This window comes from Lathyrus oleraceus, chromosome 7, assembly GCF_024323335.1.
Source record: "Lathyrus oleraceus cultivar Zhongwan6 chromosome 7, CAAS_Psat_ZW6_1.0, whole genome shotgun sequence".
In the NCBI taxonomy this organism is placed as follows: domain Eukaryota; kingdom Viridiplantae; phylum Streptophyta; class Magnoliopsida; order Fabales; family Fabaceae; genus Lathyrus; species Lathyrus oleraceus.
The window spans coordinates 517,011,749-517,028,038 of record NC_066585.1 but is presented as its reverse complement, the minus strand read 5'-3'; the positions used below and the strand labels follow the sequence as shown (position 1 = coordinate 517,028,038).

The following is a 16,290-nucleotide window of genomic DNA, read 5'->3' as shown; positions in this document are numbered from 1 at the left end:
CCAATTTATGTTTTAGAGCATTATTGCACTATATCTATAAGCATATGATTTTACCAATTTGTATAAAAGTAGGTGTGGCAATGAAGTCGCTTGCTGTCCATTTTTATCATGTCCATGACATAAGTTAGTTTTTCCGTCAACTTATCTATGTCCCAAAGAGATATCAATTTTCCTGTCTTACATCTGTCTCTACCACATATATATCTTACATCTGTCTCTACCATATATAAGTAGGTAACTTTTCCTAATGTTAGATTACTCTCCTGGTAGCAAGATGAGACAACTCATCAATGATGAGTTTCAACATGAGAGATATACTCAATCCAGAGAATGGTTTTTAAAAAAAAATTCAAAACCCGAATTAACTCAATTTAAAGATGAGTACTACACTCAAATGAACCTTGGGCAAGATTTAATTCCTTTTGTGAAATGGTTTGTTAACTATTTCATAAGTAAAAAAAAAAGAAGAAATCCTTGTTTTACAAAGACCTTGAGAAAATGTTAGAGGAGAGAAAATGGAAGCTCGTTTTTCCCCCTGAACAAACGATAAGTTTGAGTCAAAATACTGAAGTTACCCCTTAACTTAACCTTTAGTTACAAAGAGTTGAACAAAATCAAGTTACTCTTAAGGAATTAAATTCCGTCATCAGGTCTCAGAATTATACCAATGCTTATCTTGTTTGCTTAGGAGAACAATTTATCTCTATGGAAAAAGATCTATTATCCATAAAAAATCTTTTAGAAAAACAAATAGCACGTCAAGATATCATTATTGACATCATAAATAAACCTAAGGACCAGATGTCCACATCCACTATTTCGGATGTTCCTAGTACAACCTCCTATTTCCATAGAGGGATTTAAAATGGAAACCAATGGTCAAGAATTTGTTCGTATTTTAGAACAAAAGTTAAAAGGTCTTAATATCACAGTTATGTCCCATGAAGATTATTCTGAGGATAATAACGAAAACCATATTGACCAATTATCTGATATGTTTGCTAATTTAGACATTAGTAACCTTGACATTAATAATACTAATAATATAAACCTTGTTTATTCTCCTAGACCTATAGAAAAGTATTATTACAAATGTCCCTCACCGCAAGATTTGCTCTTTGAGGAACTTGAACCATTCCAGAATTCTTATTCAGGAAAAGCCATTTATGACTGGAGTGTTGATAGTCTTAATGACAAACAGATTATAGATACAGTCCATAGGATGATCATGTATTCTACTGTTTGCAAGCAACATGAAAATTCATATAGTTCTATAGCATCCTTTATAACCACAGGATTTGTTGGCCAACTTAGAGGCTGGTGGGATCATTGTCATACCCTAAATGTTTCCCCACCTAAAGGCATTCATTTACATTTCAAGCATTTGTATTTATCAACTTGCATCCACTCATTGACATAAATTATTCCATTTTTTAAATTTCATTTTAATGGCATTTATTTAATTTTATTAGAATTTTTTTCTTCATTTACCATGCCATTCATATAATTGTTCTTTCCATGCATCCATTTGGCTTTGATTTGCATTTTTTAAATTCAATTAATTTGGATTTTATTTGGACCTATTTGGTTTTGATCTTTGTTGTTAGATTTTTTAACATAATTCTTTCATGGTTTGAAAATATAAGTAATTAGGTTGGTTTGAGATTTTGAACTAAGTGACAAAGGATATAATTAAGTCAAGAATTAAAAAAAAGGGGATAATCTTAGTCATGATAATTTATTTGATTCTATTAATTGGATTTAAGAAAATATTTGGTCACATTTGATAAATAAATATCATTTCTTTATCTTAAAATTAAAAAAAAAGTAGTCACATTTAATTTCACTTTGTCTTCTACATCACAAATAAATAAAAAGATTTCAAAAAAAATATAAATATAAGTTTTTACATTATAATAAGGTAGTTTTTACAGTAACAAACTACATTAAAAAAAGAGAATAAGTACAAAAAAAAAGTTGATCTCTCAAGGCTTGAATTGACTAGGCCATGCTACCATCTCTACACCTTAACCATAGTACACTTGTGGAGCAAAATTTTGTCTTGTACCTGCAGTAAAACAGAGCATCAAGTTAACACCATTTTAGAATAAGAGACAAAGCAAAGAGCCAAAATATGAAGAAAGCAAATACAGGCTATCACAATTTCAAATATAACAGAGGTTTATACTAGTTGATCAAAACAAACTCTCACACTTCAAAAGTAACCAACTGCATATCCAATTATGTCAATGAACATCAACTACTGCAAATCCTAATCCAAAGCATGGGAAATCAGTATAAATTGGAGTTCTTTTCTTAAAGAAAGGGGAGGAAAAAAATTAAGAAAAAACGTTTGAGATAAAGAGTTATAAAACCACCAAAGATCAGATAAGAAAAAGACTAAGAACCTTCAAACAAACTAGCAACCATCAAGAATAAAATAATCCCAGCAAACACACCAAATAGCTCGTTAAAAAACCATAGCAGTCGAAAAAACCTCATCCACAAAAGACAGTCTTTCATTTCAGAGGAAACAAAAATTGTCCAAAAAGAAGTTGAAGTGGACTAAAGCAGAGAGAGAGATCCATAAACGTTTACCTTCGAGGTTGGTAAGAGAACCTCGCCGGAGTCTCAAAACTCTGTCGAGGTCGTTTTCGCCTCTATCTTCGTGCATTACATTTTTTTCCTTACTACTTATTACTTGTCTCACTTTGAATGGAGGTCTTTTTTTGTGTTTAGGTCGTTAATTGGTAATTTGTTAGGTTAGGGTTTTAGTTCTCTCTCTCGATTCGGAAGAATAGTTGTTTTTTTGTTATTTTAGAGGACGAATTCAAAATCTACAACAAAAATTGGTGGGGGTCGTGTTTAGGTGTTAGGGTTTTGAGTTGAAGAGCCGCCATAGAAGGCGGCGCCGCCGTTGGCCACCGCTATGCTCTGGTGAGAAGGGTTGGATGGAGTCTGATTTGATTTCTCTCTCTTTCCTTTTAATAACCTTTGAGAGAGAGGAACCAACTAAGCATGAGGGAGAAAGAGGAAATATTTAGTGATATGATTCTTAGTGACTTTAATTCCCCTTCTTTACATTTATTTTATTTCAATATCATTTAATGCCATTATTTTCTTTTAGAATCATGTGTATTTTAAAAGTTTGTTGGAAAATGGTCTTTTTAATATCACTAAATGTTGGTTGTTTATTTACATGAGGATAACATTTATTGCTTGGTCATTTTTGCTAAGATTTCTCAGGAGAGAATACGTGTGTGACAGAAGGAAGAGATGAGGCAACTAAACTCACCTTCTATCTTGATTATCTCTTTTAATTTTAGGGTTTTGTTTGAGCCTGGAATGTTGGACTTTGTCATTTTTCCTTTTGTATATGACACTGCGAGTCCAATTCGCTCCATTGGGCTGCCACTTTGGGCTTTTCCTCTGCTATTTGCCCCCCCCCCCATTTGTTCTTTGAAACCCAGGTCCATTTCTTCTTTTTGTTTGTTTGATTTTGTTAAAAAAATTAAAAATAGATTATTTTTTTATTATTAAAAAAGAAATTAATTTTGAGTTTTAAAAAAAATTTAAAAAATAAATTTTCTTAGTTTATTTTAATATTTTAATTACTATTTGGATAATACATTTAGTTGTGATCTCTCTCTCTCTCTCTCTCTCTCTCCTATATATATATATAATATATATATATATATATATATATATATTATAATATATATATATATAGATATAATATATATATAATATATATATATATATATAATTATATATAATATATATATATATATAATAATATATATATAATATATATATATATATATATTTATCCATCCTACGATTTAATTAATTTATCTATTTATCTATCTTTTGTTGCAAATTAAATAAATAATTATATGTTGATATGTGATCAAATAAATAGAATAAGGAAATCTTGGTAAGATAAATTATAAATAAATAAAAACTTTCTTTTTAAAGAAAATACGAAAGAAGAGGACCATTGGAATCTAGCATTCCGGTGGGAACCCTCGAATGATCGGTCTCGAGCCTCGCATTTTGGATTAACCGTTCGTTCTTTTCTTTTGTTTCAAAAAACATTTAAATTAACTTATTCTTCTTTTTATTTTATTTTTAGTTTAATCCTAGTTTTTTCTTTAAAAAGAATAAAAAAGGGAGAACAAATATAGAAAATGAATAAAAATAAAGTCAACTTTTTCATTAAAATTATAATTTTGAGTTTCTTTTTTCTTAAAATACCAAATAAGATGAATATTAGTAGAAACTTATACATATTTCTTTATATCTATTTTATTTTTTTTATATTTTTTTAAGTGGATAGTTAGAAGTTCTGTTTTATTATTTCTTTTAAAATAAAAATAAATAAAAATACATAGAAATCATAATAATAAAATCACAAAAAAAAAATTCTTCATTTATTATTTTATATTTTAGATTATGTTATAAAATATTTAAAAAGTTAATTTAGTTATTTTCATTATTATTATTAGATTATATCATAAAAATCATAAAAATAAAATTTAACATTTATTTTCTTTTAATTTTAGATTATATCATGAAATATTTCAAAAATGAGGTTTACCATTTATTTTCTTTTAATTTTACATTATATCATAAAATTTCCAAAAAAAGAGTTCACCATTTATTTTATTTTTAATTTTAGATGATGTCATAAAAATATTCCAAAAAGAGCTTACCATTTATTTTCTTTTAATTTTAGATCATCTGGTAGAAACTCCAAAAAAACTTACCATTTTTTTTCCTTTAATTTTATAACATGTCATAAAATTCCAAAAATAATAAGTTTACCATTTATTTTATTTTAGTTTGAGATCATGTTATAAAAATCATTAAAAAATAATTTAGTTATTTTTATCATTAGTTTTAGATCATGTTATAAAAATTATTAAAAAGATTAACTTAGTTGTTTTCATCATTATTTTTAGATTGTTATAAGAAATATTAAAAAAAGTTAATTTAGTTATTTTGATTATTATTTTTAGATTGTGTTATAAGAATTTTTTATTTTTTTTAAAATAGTTAATTTATTTATTTTCATTATAATTTAAAATTATGTTATAAGAAATATTAAAAAAGGGTTAATTTAGTTATATTTATGTTTAGATTATGTTAGAAAAAAATAAAATAAAATAAATTTATGTTTAATTTATTTTCTTTGGCTATTATTTTAGTTAGATTTTAAAGAGAACAAAAAGTATTTAATTGTTTTATTATCAGACTTTTAAAAAAAAAATATGCATATGTCTAATATTAAGTTGATCTTATTTTCTCAGTTTATTTTACTAGACATAAAAAGAATATAATTGTATTTTTCTCCAACTTTATTTCTTGCTATTTTATCTAAATGTTTGAATAACTATAGAATTATTATTTTTCCAAATAATATCGTTTTCTTTGTAGTTTTATTTATTATTGTTAGAATGTTATGAATAAATAATTAAATAAATATCTAATAATGATGTTGACTAATTAATAGAATAAAATACTTATGACTACTTTCTTAAACTTTGATCCTACCCCAAGTTATACATTTTAATCTAATTAATTTGTTTCTTATCCCAATTAAAACGCTTTACTATTTAAGTTAAAATATTAAAACATTTTTTTTAATAACTCAAAAGAAGTGGACTATTGGAATCTAGCATTCATGTAGGAACCCTTGAATGATCTGTCTTGAACCACGCGTTTTGGATTAAGTGTTCATTCTTTTTAAAACACATTAATTAACTTGGACAAATAAGGGCCCTTGGGATCTCGCATTCTGATGTAATCCTTTGAGCAATTGATTCTTATCAAGCGTTCGTTGTCCATCAAACAAATTTCTCAACTAATTCGAATGAAAAAGGACCATTGGAATCTAGCATCCCGGTGGAACCCCGAGTGATTGATCCCGAGGCTCATGTCTCGTTCTCATCAAATATTCGTCATTCACCTATAAAATACGTCCAACACATCAAACTCTTTTCTCGCCGCCGTGCAATTAATCTGAAAAATCTTTTCATAAACAAAAGACATATTGTCTTAAGATGATGTGAAACAATGTTTCGTCCACAATTGTTGAGTTGAGATAAGCGACGTTTTTCCGAATGTTGACTCGTAAATTCATTCGATGTGTGGTATATGTCCTCTCCTCATTTGTTTTGGGTAAAACAATGTTTTCGTCGATTAACACAATATAGCTTTCGCTAAAATCGACCAACAAACAAATATTTTTCTACCTAGAACTACGTAAGCCTTGAGTTCTCTATTGAGATACATAGGAGCGGGATTGCGAAATCTTGTCAGGCCCATTAATAAAAAACTTAGTTTTAGTCCCCTTCTTTGCAAAAATCCAAAAACATTCTTCTCTCTTCTATTCTTTCTTTCCCACCTAATAACTCGAGAAGCCTAACATTTCTAAGCTAACACTAACGTGCATAATTAACCTAATGGTTTCCGTTGAGTACAACGGACGTGAGGGGTGCTAACTATTTTGATATAAATGTTATAAATCTTCAAAGTCATGGATCGAAAGGATTGCATCAATAGTTACTTTAAAAAATCCAATAGAAAGAGGTTCCTAACTACTTTGATTTCTATCAATGTTATTGCCAATGTAGGAGTTTCTATTAATCAGTCTTTGCTCATCCAAAAAGAGCTTCCAACACTTGATAGCTTTCTAGATGGAGTTATGAACATGTATGTCTGTGCTTAAAAAATTCAATTTTAGATATTGAAATACTAATGTATGCTAGTATGAGACCCAACCAAGTTTCATTTGTCCAACTACAATATTTGAAAAAATGGTTTGCAATTTCAACTTGATTGAGACATTTAAAAATTATTCTTAATCAAATGATTGGGTCCAAATAGTTAAAAAAACATCATTAAAAATGAATTATTCCTCACAACCCGAGTTTGAATTTTGATTTGAATAATCTTTATTCCGACTTTACTTACATTTTGATTATAATTCCATTTTCCTAGAAATTAAAGAATTAATAAAAAGATGATGAAATAAAATAATATAGATGATTAGGCTTGTAATCCTTAACTTATTTATTCTATATTTTTATTAAAATCAATGTATAATTTTTAAGATAATATTTTTTTTATTTTATTTTTAATTTGTATCCCTAATACACAAATTATTTTTATATATATATAATAGATATAGATATATATAATATATATAATATATATATATATATAATATATATATATATATATATATATTATATATATATATCTATATATATATATATATATATATCTATATATATATAATATATATATATATATATATATATATATATATATATATATATAATATATTATTATATAATATATATATATAATATATATATATATATATATGTTTCATTTTCACCTTCTCAAATCTACTTATCTTGGCTGTCTCCTTTATGAGTTCCAAAAACGCATAAATAGATGATCATGTTATTAGGGACAAGGTTCAATCAAGAATTTTGCAACACCCTTCCATCTCTTCAAAAATTCCAAGTTGGATTTTATTTTCTAAAATAAAAATGGAAAATAATTTTAACAATAAGACAAAAGAAGACACCAATTATATGTTGATGGGAAATATTGCATAGTTTATTCATTATGGTCCCTACTCTAACCCCACCCACCATTTTTATTGTTGAGTGAAGTTATATGAAAAGTTAGTTCATATAGACTTTTCCTTTGGGTCATGCTATTCCTAAGACATCAATCTCTCTACCAAGCACCAACACACGAATGGTATCATATCATTCTTCACTCAGTGGCAATCAAAAACAACAACACCCTTTTCCATCATCACTTTGTAATTCCAAGGCAAAATCATTTCCATAGTTATTTATAAATTAAACAAAACAAAACAATAATATTAGGAAATTAGCACTTCATCGATCCACAAAAACAAAACTATTTTTTTTCCTTTCGGTCTTGTAAAACACATTTTACAAAGTTTGATTTTCCAAATACATGTTAAATTCAAAGACCTATACTTTGATTTTCTTCTTTTTACTTTTCTTTTTTCCATTATGCTTTCCTTACCCTTGAGTATATGCACTTTTATAGTTTTTTTATAAATATTTTATGAATCACATGATGAAGGTCCAAGTCTCATGGCTTTTTTCCTAATGATTTTCTTATTCTAAAGAATTTGGATTTCATATGTAAAAAATTATTACTCACATTATATATATGAAGGTTTATGTATGACAAACATATGTGAGGATTCTGATTTGTATGATTGGATCTAAGTCACATTCAATGCAATAACTTTGAATATTAATTGGAAACACGAGGAGCACATAGTTATGCAACAAAATGCCAAATGTTTAGTAATAAAAACGTATGGGTGCTATGAAACAAAATTATAGTTGGGTTTATTATGGCACCACATTCTAGTTGTGTTTGGATGTGTAGCATGCTTAGTGGTGTTTTCACGTTGAGATTTTTATTGAGAGCTACTATCATTTTTAATCATTTTTTAAAAATTACACCTCTCCGGATTTATATATTTGGATGGGGAAACTATGGTTTTATTGATATTTCCCCTTTCCCTACCTGGGAATAAATAATGTTCGGTGGCGACTCTGTTCAGTCCATCATTCGAGCGTGCGATTGCGCTTCGTTTAAGTCGTGTTCTCATTTTTCGAGGTGCGACAGAGGCGACTCTGTTCAGTCCATCATGCGAGTGTGCGATTGCGCCTCGCTTAAGTCGTGTTCTCATTTTTCGAGATGCGACAATCATTACCTCACCGAATCTCAGAAATTAGAAATTCTTAATCGTAAGAAAATCATTAAGATCGAGCCAGGAACTAGTAGAAGCACTACTTTGGCTACGACTACCACGGGAGAAGAAGATGTAGTGTATACTTTGTGTCTCTCCATCTTACAGCATTTTGTAGAAACCAATGTCCCTATTGGAGAAAAAATCCAGACACTTCTCCAAAACCTTAGGTGTCCTTCTCTTACCCACTTTAGATGGTATAAGAATATTTTTCTTTCAAGAGTTTATCAATTAAACAATCCCAATTCTTTACATTGGAAAGCAAAATTTATTGATGGATTACCTCATTTCTTTTCTGAAAAGGTTAGACAATCTTTAAGACAGAAAAATGATGGGTTAAAGATAAATTATTCTGACCTTACTTATGGTCATATAATTAGCACTGATGTTAATGAAGGATTAACTTTATGTAATGACATAAAGCTTAGAAATCAACTTAAAAAGCAAAGGCTTTCGGAGAAACACCAACTTGGTGAATTTTGCGAACAATTTTCTTTTGATCTTGGAAAATCTCCAGATAATAATAAGAAGAAAAAAGGAAAAATTTTCCGCAATAAACCTTATAAGGATAAGTCAAAAAATTCTTATAAAAATTCTTATAAAAATAAGAAAAAGGGTCACTACAATAAAGGTAGACCTAAAGAAAAATCTTTTGACCCTAAAGGTAAAAGAAAAGCCAAAAAGCTTGAAATAACGTGTCATAAATGTGGCGAATATGGTCATTATGCCAACCAATGAGGGACTAAAAAAGCGCTTAATGAGATAGAAGATGAACAATTGCGTTCTCAATTAGAAAAAGTTTTACTTCTCAATTCTGATTCTGAAAATTATTCTTCAGAAGAGGATATTAATATGATTTATGAATCCTCTACTGAATGCTCTTCTGAATATTCTGACAGTAATGATTGTCAATATAATCAATTAGATTACTGGAAATCAATTGTTGATATGAATGGGTTAAATGTTTTAACCTCAGAACAAGACAAAGTTATAAAAGCTATAGAATCTATTTCTAATAAAGAACTAAAAAGAAAAATGCTTGAGGTCTTAATACAAGAAAACTCTAAAAAAGATTTTCCTGTTATTATAGAAGCACCTTACCAATTAAGTGAGGTTTTGTCTAGATTTCGACAGTCTAACATACGTGAAACTCCTGTTTCTATTATGGATTTAAATAGAGAAATAAATCTCTTAAAGAATGAGATATCTCAGATTAAAAGAGAAAACTATGGTTTATCTCAAAGACTCACTCTGTTAGAATCTAGTAATTCCAAGGTTGAAGAGATATCTTCAACTAGTAATCCTTCACATAGTATTGAATTCCTTTCTCTCATTGATAGAGTGACCTCTCAAAAATGGTTTGTTAGAATAACTTTAGTTATTAATAGAAATTTCATATTAGAAAATGAAGTTGCCCTTATTGATAGTGGCGCTGATTTAAACTGCCTTCAAGAACGAATTATTTCCACTAAATACATTGATAAAACCACATAATCTCTTACCCAAGCTGGAGGAGATAAACTCACGGTTAATTATAAGTTGTCTAATGCTTATATTTGTAATAAAGATATTTGTTTACCTACTCATTTTATTCTTGTAAAAAATTTAACTCATAGAATCATATTAGGAACTCCTTTTCTACATAAAATTATGCCTCTAATTAATGTTGATCAGAAGGGAATTACCTCCATTATCAATAACCAATAAATTACTTTTGAATTTATTACTGATCCTCATACTAGGATGATTAATGAAGTTAAAGATATTCTTAAAAAAGAAAAACAAATTTGTTTTCTTAAAGAAGAAGTAGATTTATTAAACATTACTTCTCAACTTAAGAAACCTGAAATTCAAAATCAAATTAAATTAATTAATCAACAGTTTAGAGATGAAATCTGCAATGATTTACCTAAAGCCTTTTGGGATAGAAAGAAACATGTTATTTCTTTACCTTATCTTGATGACTTTAATGAAAGTCAGATTCCCACTAAAGCTAGGCTTGCTCAAATGAATCATGAGTATTTGGATTTATGCAACAAGGAGATAGAATCTCTTTTAGAAAAAAATTTAATAAGAAAATCTAAATCTCCTTGGGAACGTGGGGTCCCTAGACTTGTTATAAATTACAAACCTCTTAATAAAATGTTAAAATGGATTAGATATCCTATTCCTAATAAAAAAGATCTTTTAGATAGATTAAACAATGCTTTAATCTTCTCTAAATTTGATATGAAATCTGGTTATTGGCAAATTCAGATTAGTGAATCTGATAAGTATAAAACAACCTTTACTCTTCCTTTTGGACATTATGAATGGAATGTTCTTCCTTTTGGCCTTAAAAATGCCCCTTCTAAATTTCAAAATATTATGAATGATATTTTTAATCCTTATACTGAATTTATAATTGTTTATACTGATGATGTCTTAGTTATTTCTAAAACTATAAGCATATGATTTTACCAATTTGTATAAAAGTAGGTGTGGCAATGAAGTCGCTTGCTGTCCATTTTTATCATGTTCATGACATAATTTAGTTTTTCCATCAACTGATCTATGTCCCAAAGAGATATCAATTTTCCTGTCTTACATCGGTCTCTACCATATATATATATATATATATATATATATATATTCATAGTTCAACCATATAAAAAAAAATTATGTGTATGGACTTAGAAAAATGACACTGGAATAAATGATCTTCAACAAAAATTAACTCTCTCTTTAATAAGATATCAAGACAAAGAATATAATAATTTATTTTTCAAATTCGATCAAACAAGCTACTCTAAAGGAGAGAGCAACTCTCTGATTCATAATACTTCTAAAAGTTGTTTAAAAACTTTACAATTCAGTTACAAGAAAATAGTCACTCAAGTTCTTAAGTGTTGGATTTGACCTCCCTTCCTATGTAGAGAAATATCCAAATATGATTAGTCTATTTGTCTCACGTATTTAAGTGGAGAAGATCAATTTAGAGTTGAGAGAGATGGAGAAAAAATAAGGATTCAAAAGAGAGAAAAAATGAGAGAAACTCGTTCTCGTTTTTCTACAACAAGTCTCACTAAATCAACTATCTCTGATTCGTTAACCGTCAGATCGAGTTCAAATTTTTTGGGCATGTTCATAAAACATATATCTAACTTTTGACTGTTCAGAATTTCAAAACAGCGTCTGAGGTTAGAGTTATCTGCTTCGCACTGAAGTTGCAGATTTGAAATTTTTTTCAGCTTTTTTATTCTTATTTGTAAGTTAGTTTGCTTTGTGATTTGCAGTTGTTAGCAATAGTTTGTGAATCACTTTAAGACTCTCTTGTATCTTTAATGGGTTATAGTGGAGTTATTCCTTTGGTTTTTACTCGTATATTGAGGGACTTTCCACGTTAAAAATATCGGTGTTCTTTTGTGCCTTTATTTGTTCGATTTGCCGTCTTATATTTGTTGTTGATGCTCAAGGTTCCTACAAGTGAGAATTTTATGTCTGTTGCGTATTGATCTGTTATTGTATCTTAATTTCCCATCATTAAGAACAAAATCTATTTTTTACTCAAGTGTTTCTCAATCTCTCAAACTCTCTATATATGATGAAGTTGCATGTCTCAAATATATTAAGGGGGATAACACCAATACAATTTTGTTACTTGTCTCTTACGCTTTCGTTTCATTTATTATTGTTTATTGGATCTCCTTCATAATTGAACATTTTTGGATTAAGTGTTGAATCCATTTATTTTAGCATGCATAATTGGATTGTTTATATTTGAGTATGACCATTATGTTTTAAGATAATTGCTTGATTTAATGCAACAATAGCCATATTTGAGGTTGGTTCAAGTTATGTGGCAAGTTAAATCTCAAACTATTTTGAAAAAAAGTTGAAAAAATTGAGATTTGTTATGTATGTCTCGAGTCACTCACAATCTATGACTCGAATCAAATTAAATTGAGGAGAACAAGATGATTTTGATGGTTGTGACTCGAACTACAGTTTACACATGATTGGAATCATGCAACACAATGACTCGAATAAAAAATTGCACATGATTCACATCACACATCTCATGTTAGCCACTAGCTCATTTGATTCGAATCACACTTTCTACATGACTCGAATCACAATGTTTTTCATCTTTTCCTGTTTGGTTATGATCAATTTTATTTGAGTCGAGCTTTGTACATGACTCGAATCACGATCCTTCATGACTCAGATCAGAGCTACAATATGACTCGAATCACATGAAATAGGTCCATTTTCTTAATATTAATCTTGTTCCACTCTACTTACTCATTTGACTAAAATCAACAAATGCTCTTGACTCAAATCTAACAACCATTTTCACCTATTTTTTATACATAATCTCCAACACATATAAATTAGTTTTGTCATCCCATTTTTATCAAGAAAACTCATAACCAACATTATGATTTTGTGAAATCAACACCCTCCATTTTTGAAAACTCAAAAATCCCTTGCAAACAAAATTTCTTTAATCTACAACCCCCAGTTTGATATTTGATCTTGATCATGGAGATATGTAATTATTAATGGAGACGTGTCTTAAAACTAACATTTCTTGATGTTTTGGTAAATATTTTCAAGAAGCTTGTGAGATTGTTGTTGTTGTGACTAGTGGTGACAAATTCTAGTGAAAAGAATGGCGTTCTTCTCTCCAGGTTGACTTTGATAGTGTTGTGTCGAAGCCTACAGACATGATAAAAGTTCTTCTTAATCTTTGAAATGTTCATCACTCATAAAAATCAGTTGGATCAAGGGTGACTTCCACACACATAGGCTTGTAGCAGTTTGGTGAAGCTGGAAGAATCAAGAAGCGAGAATCAAGTAAAGATTTCGCAAAGAGTCCGGCGTCAAGGTTGTATACAAGTCAAGATCCAGATAAGAGATTTATTTTTCTCAGCATTATTGTGGATTAGTGATTGTATGAACTCATGTAATATTTGTTAAAACATAGTGGAAGAAAAACTTCCACTATGTGTTATGTTATCTTTAAATTTAAATAAAAACATTATTTACTTTTTACGCTTCAACTAATTTATATTTTAGAGCACAAAATCTATAAGCATATGATTCTGTCAATTGTATAAAAGTAGGTGTGGCAATGGAGTAGGTTGTTGTCCATTTTTGTCATGTTCATGACACAAGTTAGTTTTTTCATCAACATCGTTTTTCGGTGAACATTTTGATCTATATCCCCAACAGATATCAATTTTCCCGTGTTACATATGTTTTAATATATATATATATATATATATATATATATATATATATATATATATATATATATATATATATATATATATATATATATATATAAACACTATATTAGATTTATTCAGAGTTCAATCATATATAAAAATTGATGTATATGAACATATAACAATGACATTAAAATATATGGTCTTTAGAAAAAAAGAAATCTTTGTTTAACAAGATATCAAGACAAAGAATTTAATAGTTTGTCTTTAATAAGATACCAAGACAAAGAATATAATATTTTTTTCTTTCAAATATGATCAAACAAACCATTGGAAAGGAGAGAGACATTTTCTGATTCATAATACTTTCAAGAGTTGTTTAAAAATATTAGAGTTGAGTTACAAGAAAATAGTCACCTAAGTTCTTAAGAACAAACCCTATATTCTAATCAATGTTTCTCAATCTCTCTATTTATGATGAAGTTGCGTGTCTCGAATATACTCAGGTGGAGAACCCCAATACGGTTTTGTTACTTATCTTTTAAGCTTTCATATTGTTTATTATTGTTTATTGAGTCTCCTTCATAATTGCACATCTTTGGATTAAGTGTTGAATCCATTCATTTTAGCATGCATAATTGGACTGCATATGTTTGAGTATGATCATTATGTTTTAAGACAATTGTTTGAGTTAATGGAACAAGAATTATATTTGAGGTTGCTTCAAGTTATGTGGGAAGTGAAATCCAAACTATTTTGATAAACTTAAAAAATTGAGATTTGTTGTGCATGTCTCGAGTCACTCACAATCCATGAATCGAATCAAACTAAACTGAGGAGAAGATGATGATTTTGGTGTTTGTGACTCGAATTACAGTTTACACATGATTCGAATCATGCAACATTATGACTCAAATAACAAATTGCACATGATTCGAATGACACATCTCATGTTAGTCACTACCTCATTTGATTTGAATCGCACTTTCTACAAGACTCGAATCATAATGTTTTTCACCTTTTTCTGTTCGGTTCTGATCAATTTGATATGAATCAAGATTTGTAAATGACTTGAATCACGAGCCTTCATAACTCAAATCAGAGCTACAACATGAGTCAATTTTCTTTATGTTGATCTGTTTCCACTCTACTTGTTCATTTGACTCAAATTAACAAATGCTCTTGACTCGAATCTAAGAACATTTTTATCATGGTTCTCTATTAACAAGGTGATTTCGCCTTATCAGAAGGATTTAATCCACTATAATCAAACTTAATTACAACAAAAAGACCAACTGTCAATGTCTTTTTGAGTATTTCTGACTAAACCCTAGTCACTCAAGAAAATACAATCACAAAGATTGAGATACAAAATGTGTTTACAAAATGCTTTTAAGAAAGCAAAATACACAAATGAATTACAAGTATATCACATAAAATATATATTCTATGATGAGTATGAACAAAAGTTCATTGTGTGTATGTTTCTTTTCTTTTCTCTCAAAATATTTCATAAAACACATTGTTCACGTATATGTTAATCTCTTAGAGTGTAGCACAATTCCATTCATCCAAATCTTCTTTATATAGGCAAGGAAGAGATCCATTGGAGGGTAGAATTAGAATACTTAAATGCAATTGTATCTTTGCATAACGGTCTGTGAAAATGAGAGACAAAATGATACAATAGTCAGTCCTTAGTCCACAAAATCATTGTAGTGGATGAATATTTGATCTTCTACTGTGTACTATTGTCGCACGTAAAACCTTTTTGATCTTATCTTCAATTTTCAGAGGCTTCTGATAAAGAGGTAATGAAGCATGTATAAAAGGAAGAATACGAGCCTGGTTGAGAGAATCTTCAGAAACTTTGTCTTCAGAGTCTTGATCCAGTTCATCATAACATGGTCTTTAGAGTCTGGTGACACAATTCATCAGAATTTTTTAAGCGCCCGACTTCAGAGCTTGACAACGTTAAAATCTTCAGAGTCATAAAGCTTTGGATAAACTATGTTCAGAAGCGTTGAGTACAGAATCCAGAGCTTGTTTATCTTGTAGAACACACATCTTAGAGTCAAAGTGCATGATCAGTGCATTTAGATGCACATTCATCTATATTTATACTTATGCATTTCCATGTTGTAGTTTGGTTATTTTTCACTTTTAATGTGTTTTTATAATTTATCTTATTTTTACACTTATTTATTTCTTGCAGTTTATTTTCAGCATTAGCAGTCTGCACGAATAAATTCATAA

General features: G+C 28.7%; 1 long non-coding RNA gene across 1 annotated transcript; it reads right to left on the bottom strand.

Annotated features, from left to right (window-relative positions):
• Window positions 1–1,893: 1,893 nt before the first annotated feature.
• On the bottom strand, window positions 1,894–3,037 carry LOC127105733 (uncharacterized). Its single transcript, XR_007795120.1, has 2 exons — window positions 2,599–3,037; window positions 1,894–2,068 (listed from the first exon to the last, which is right to left on the bottom strand). It is a non-coding gene; the product is annotated as an uncharacterized LOC127105733 (long non-coding RNA).
• Between the last annotated feature and the right edge of the window lie 13,253 nt (window positions 3,038–16,290).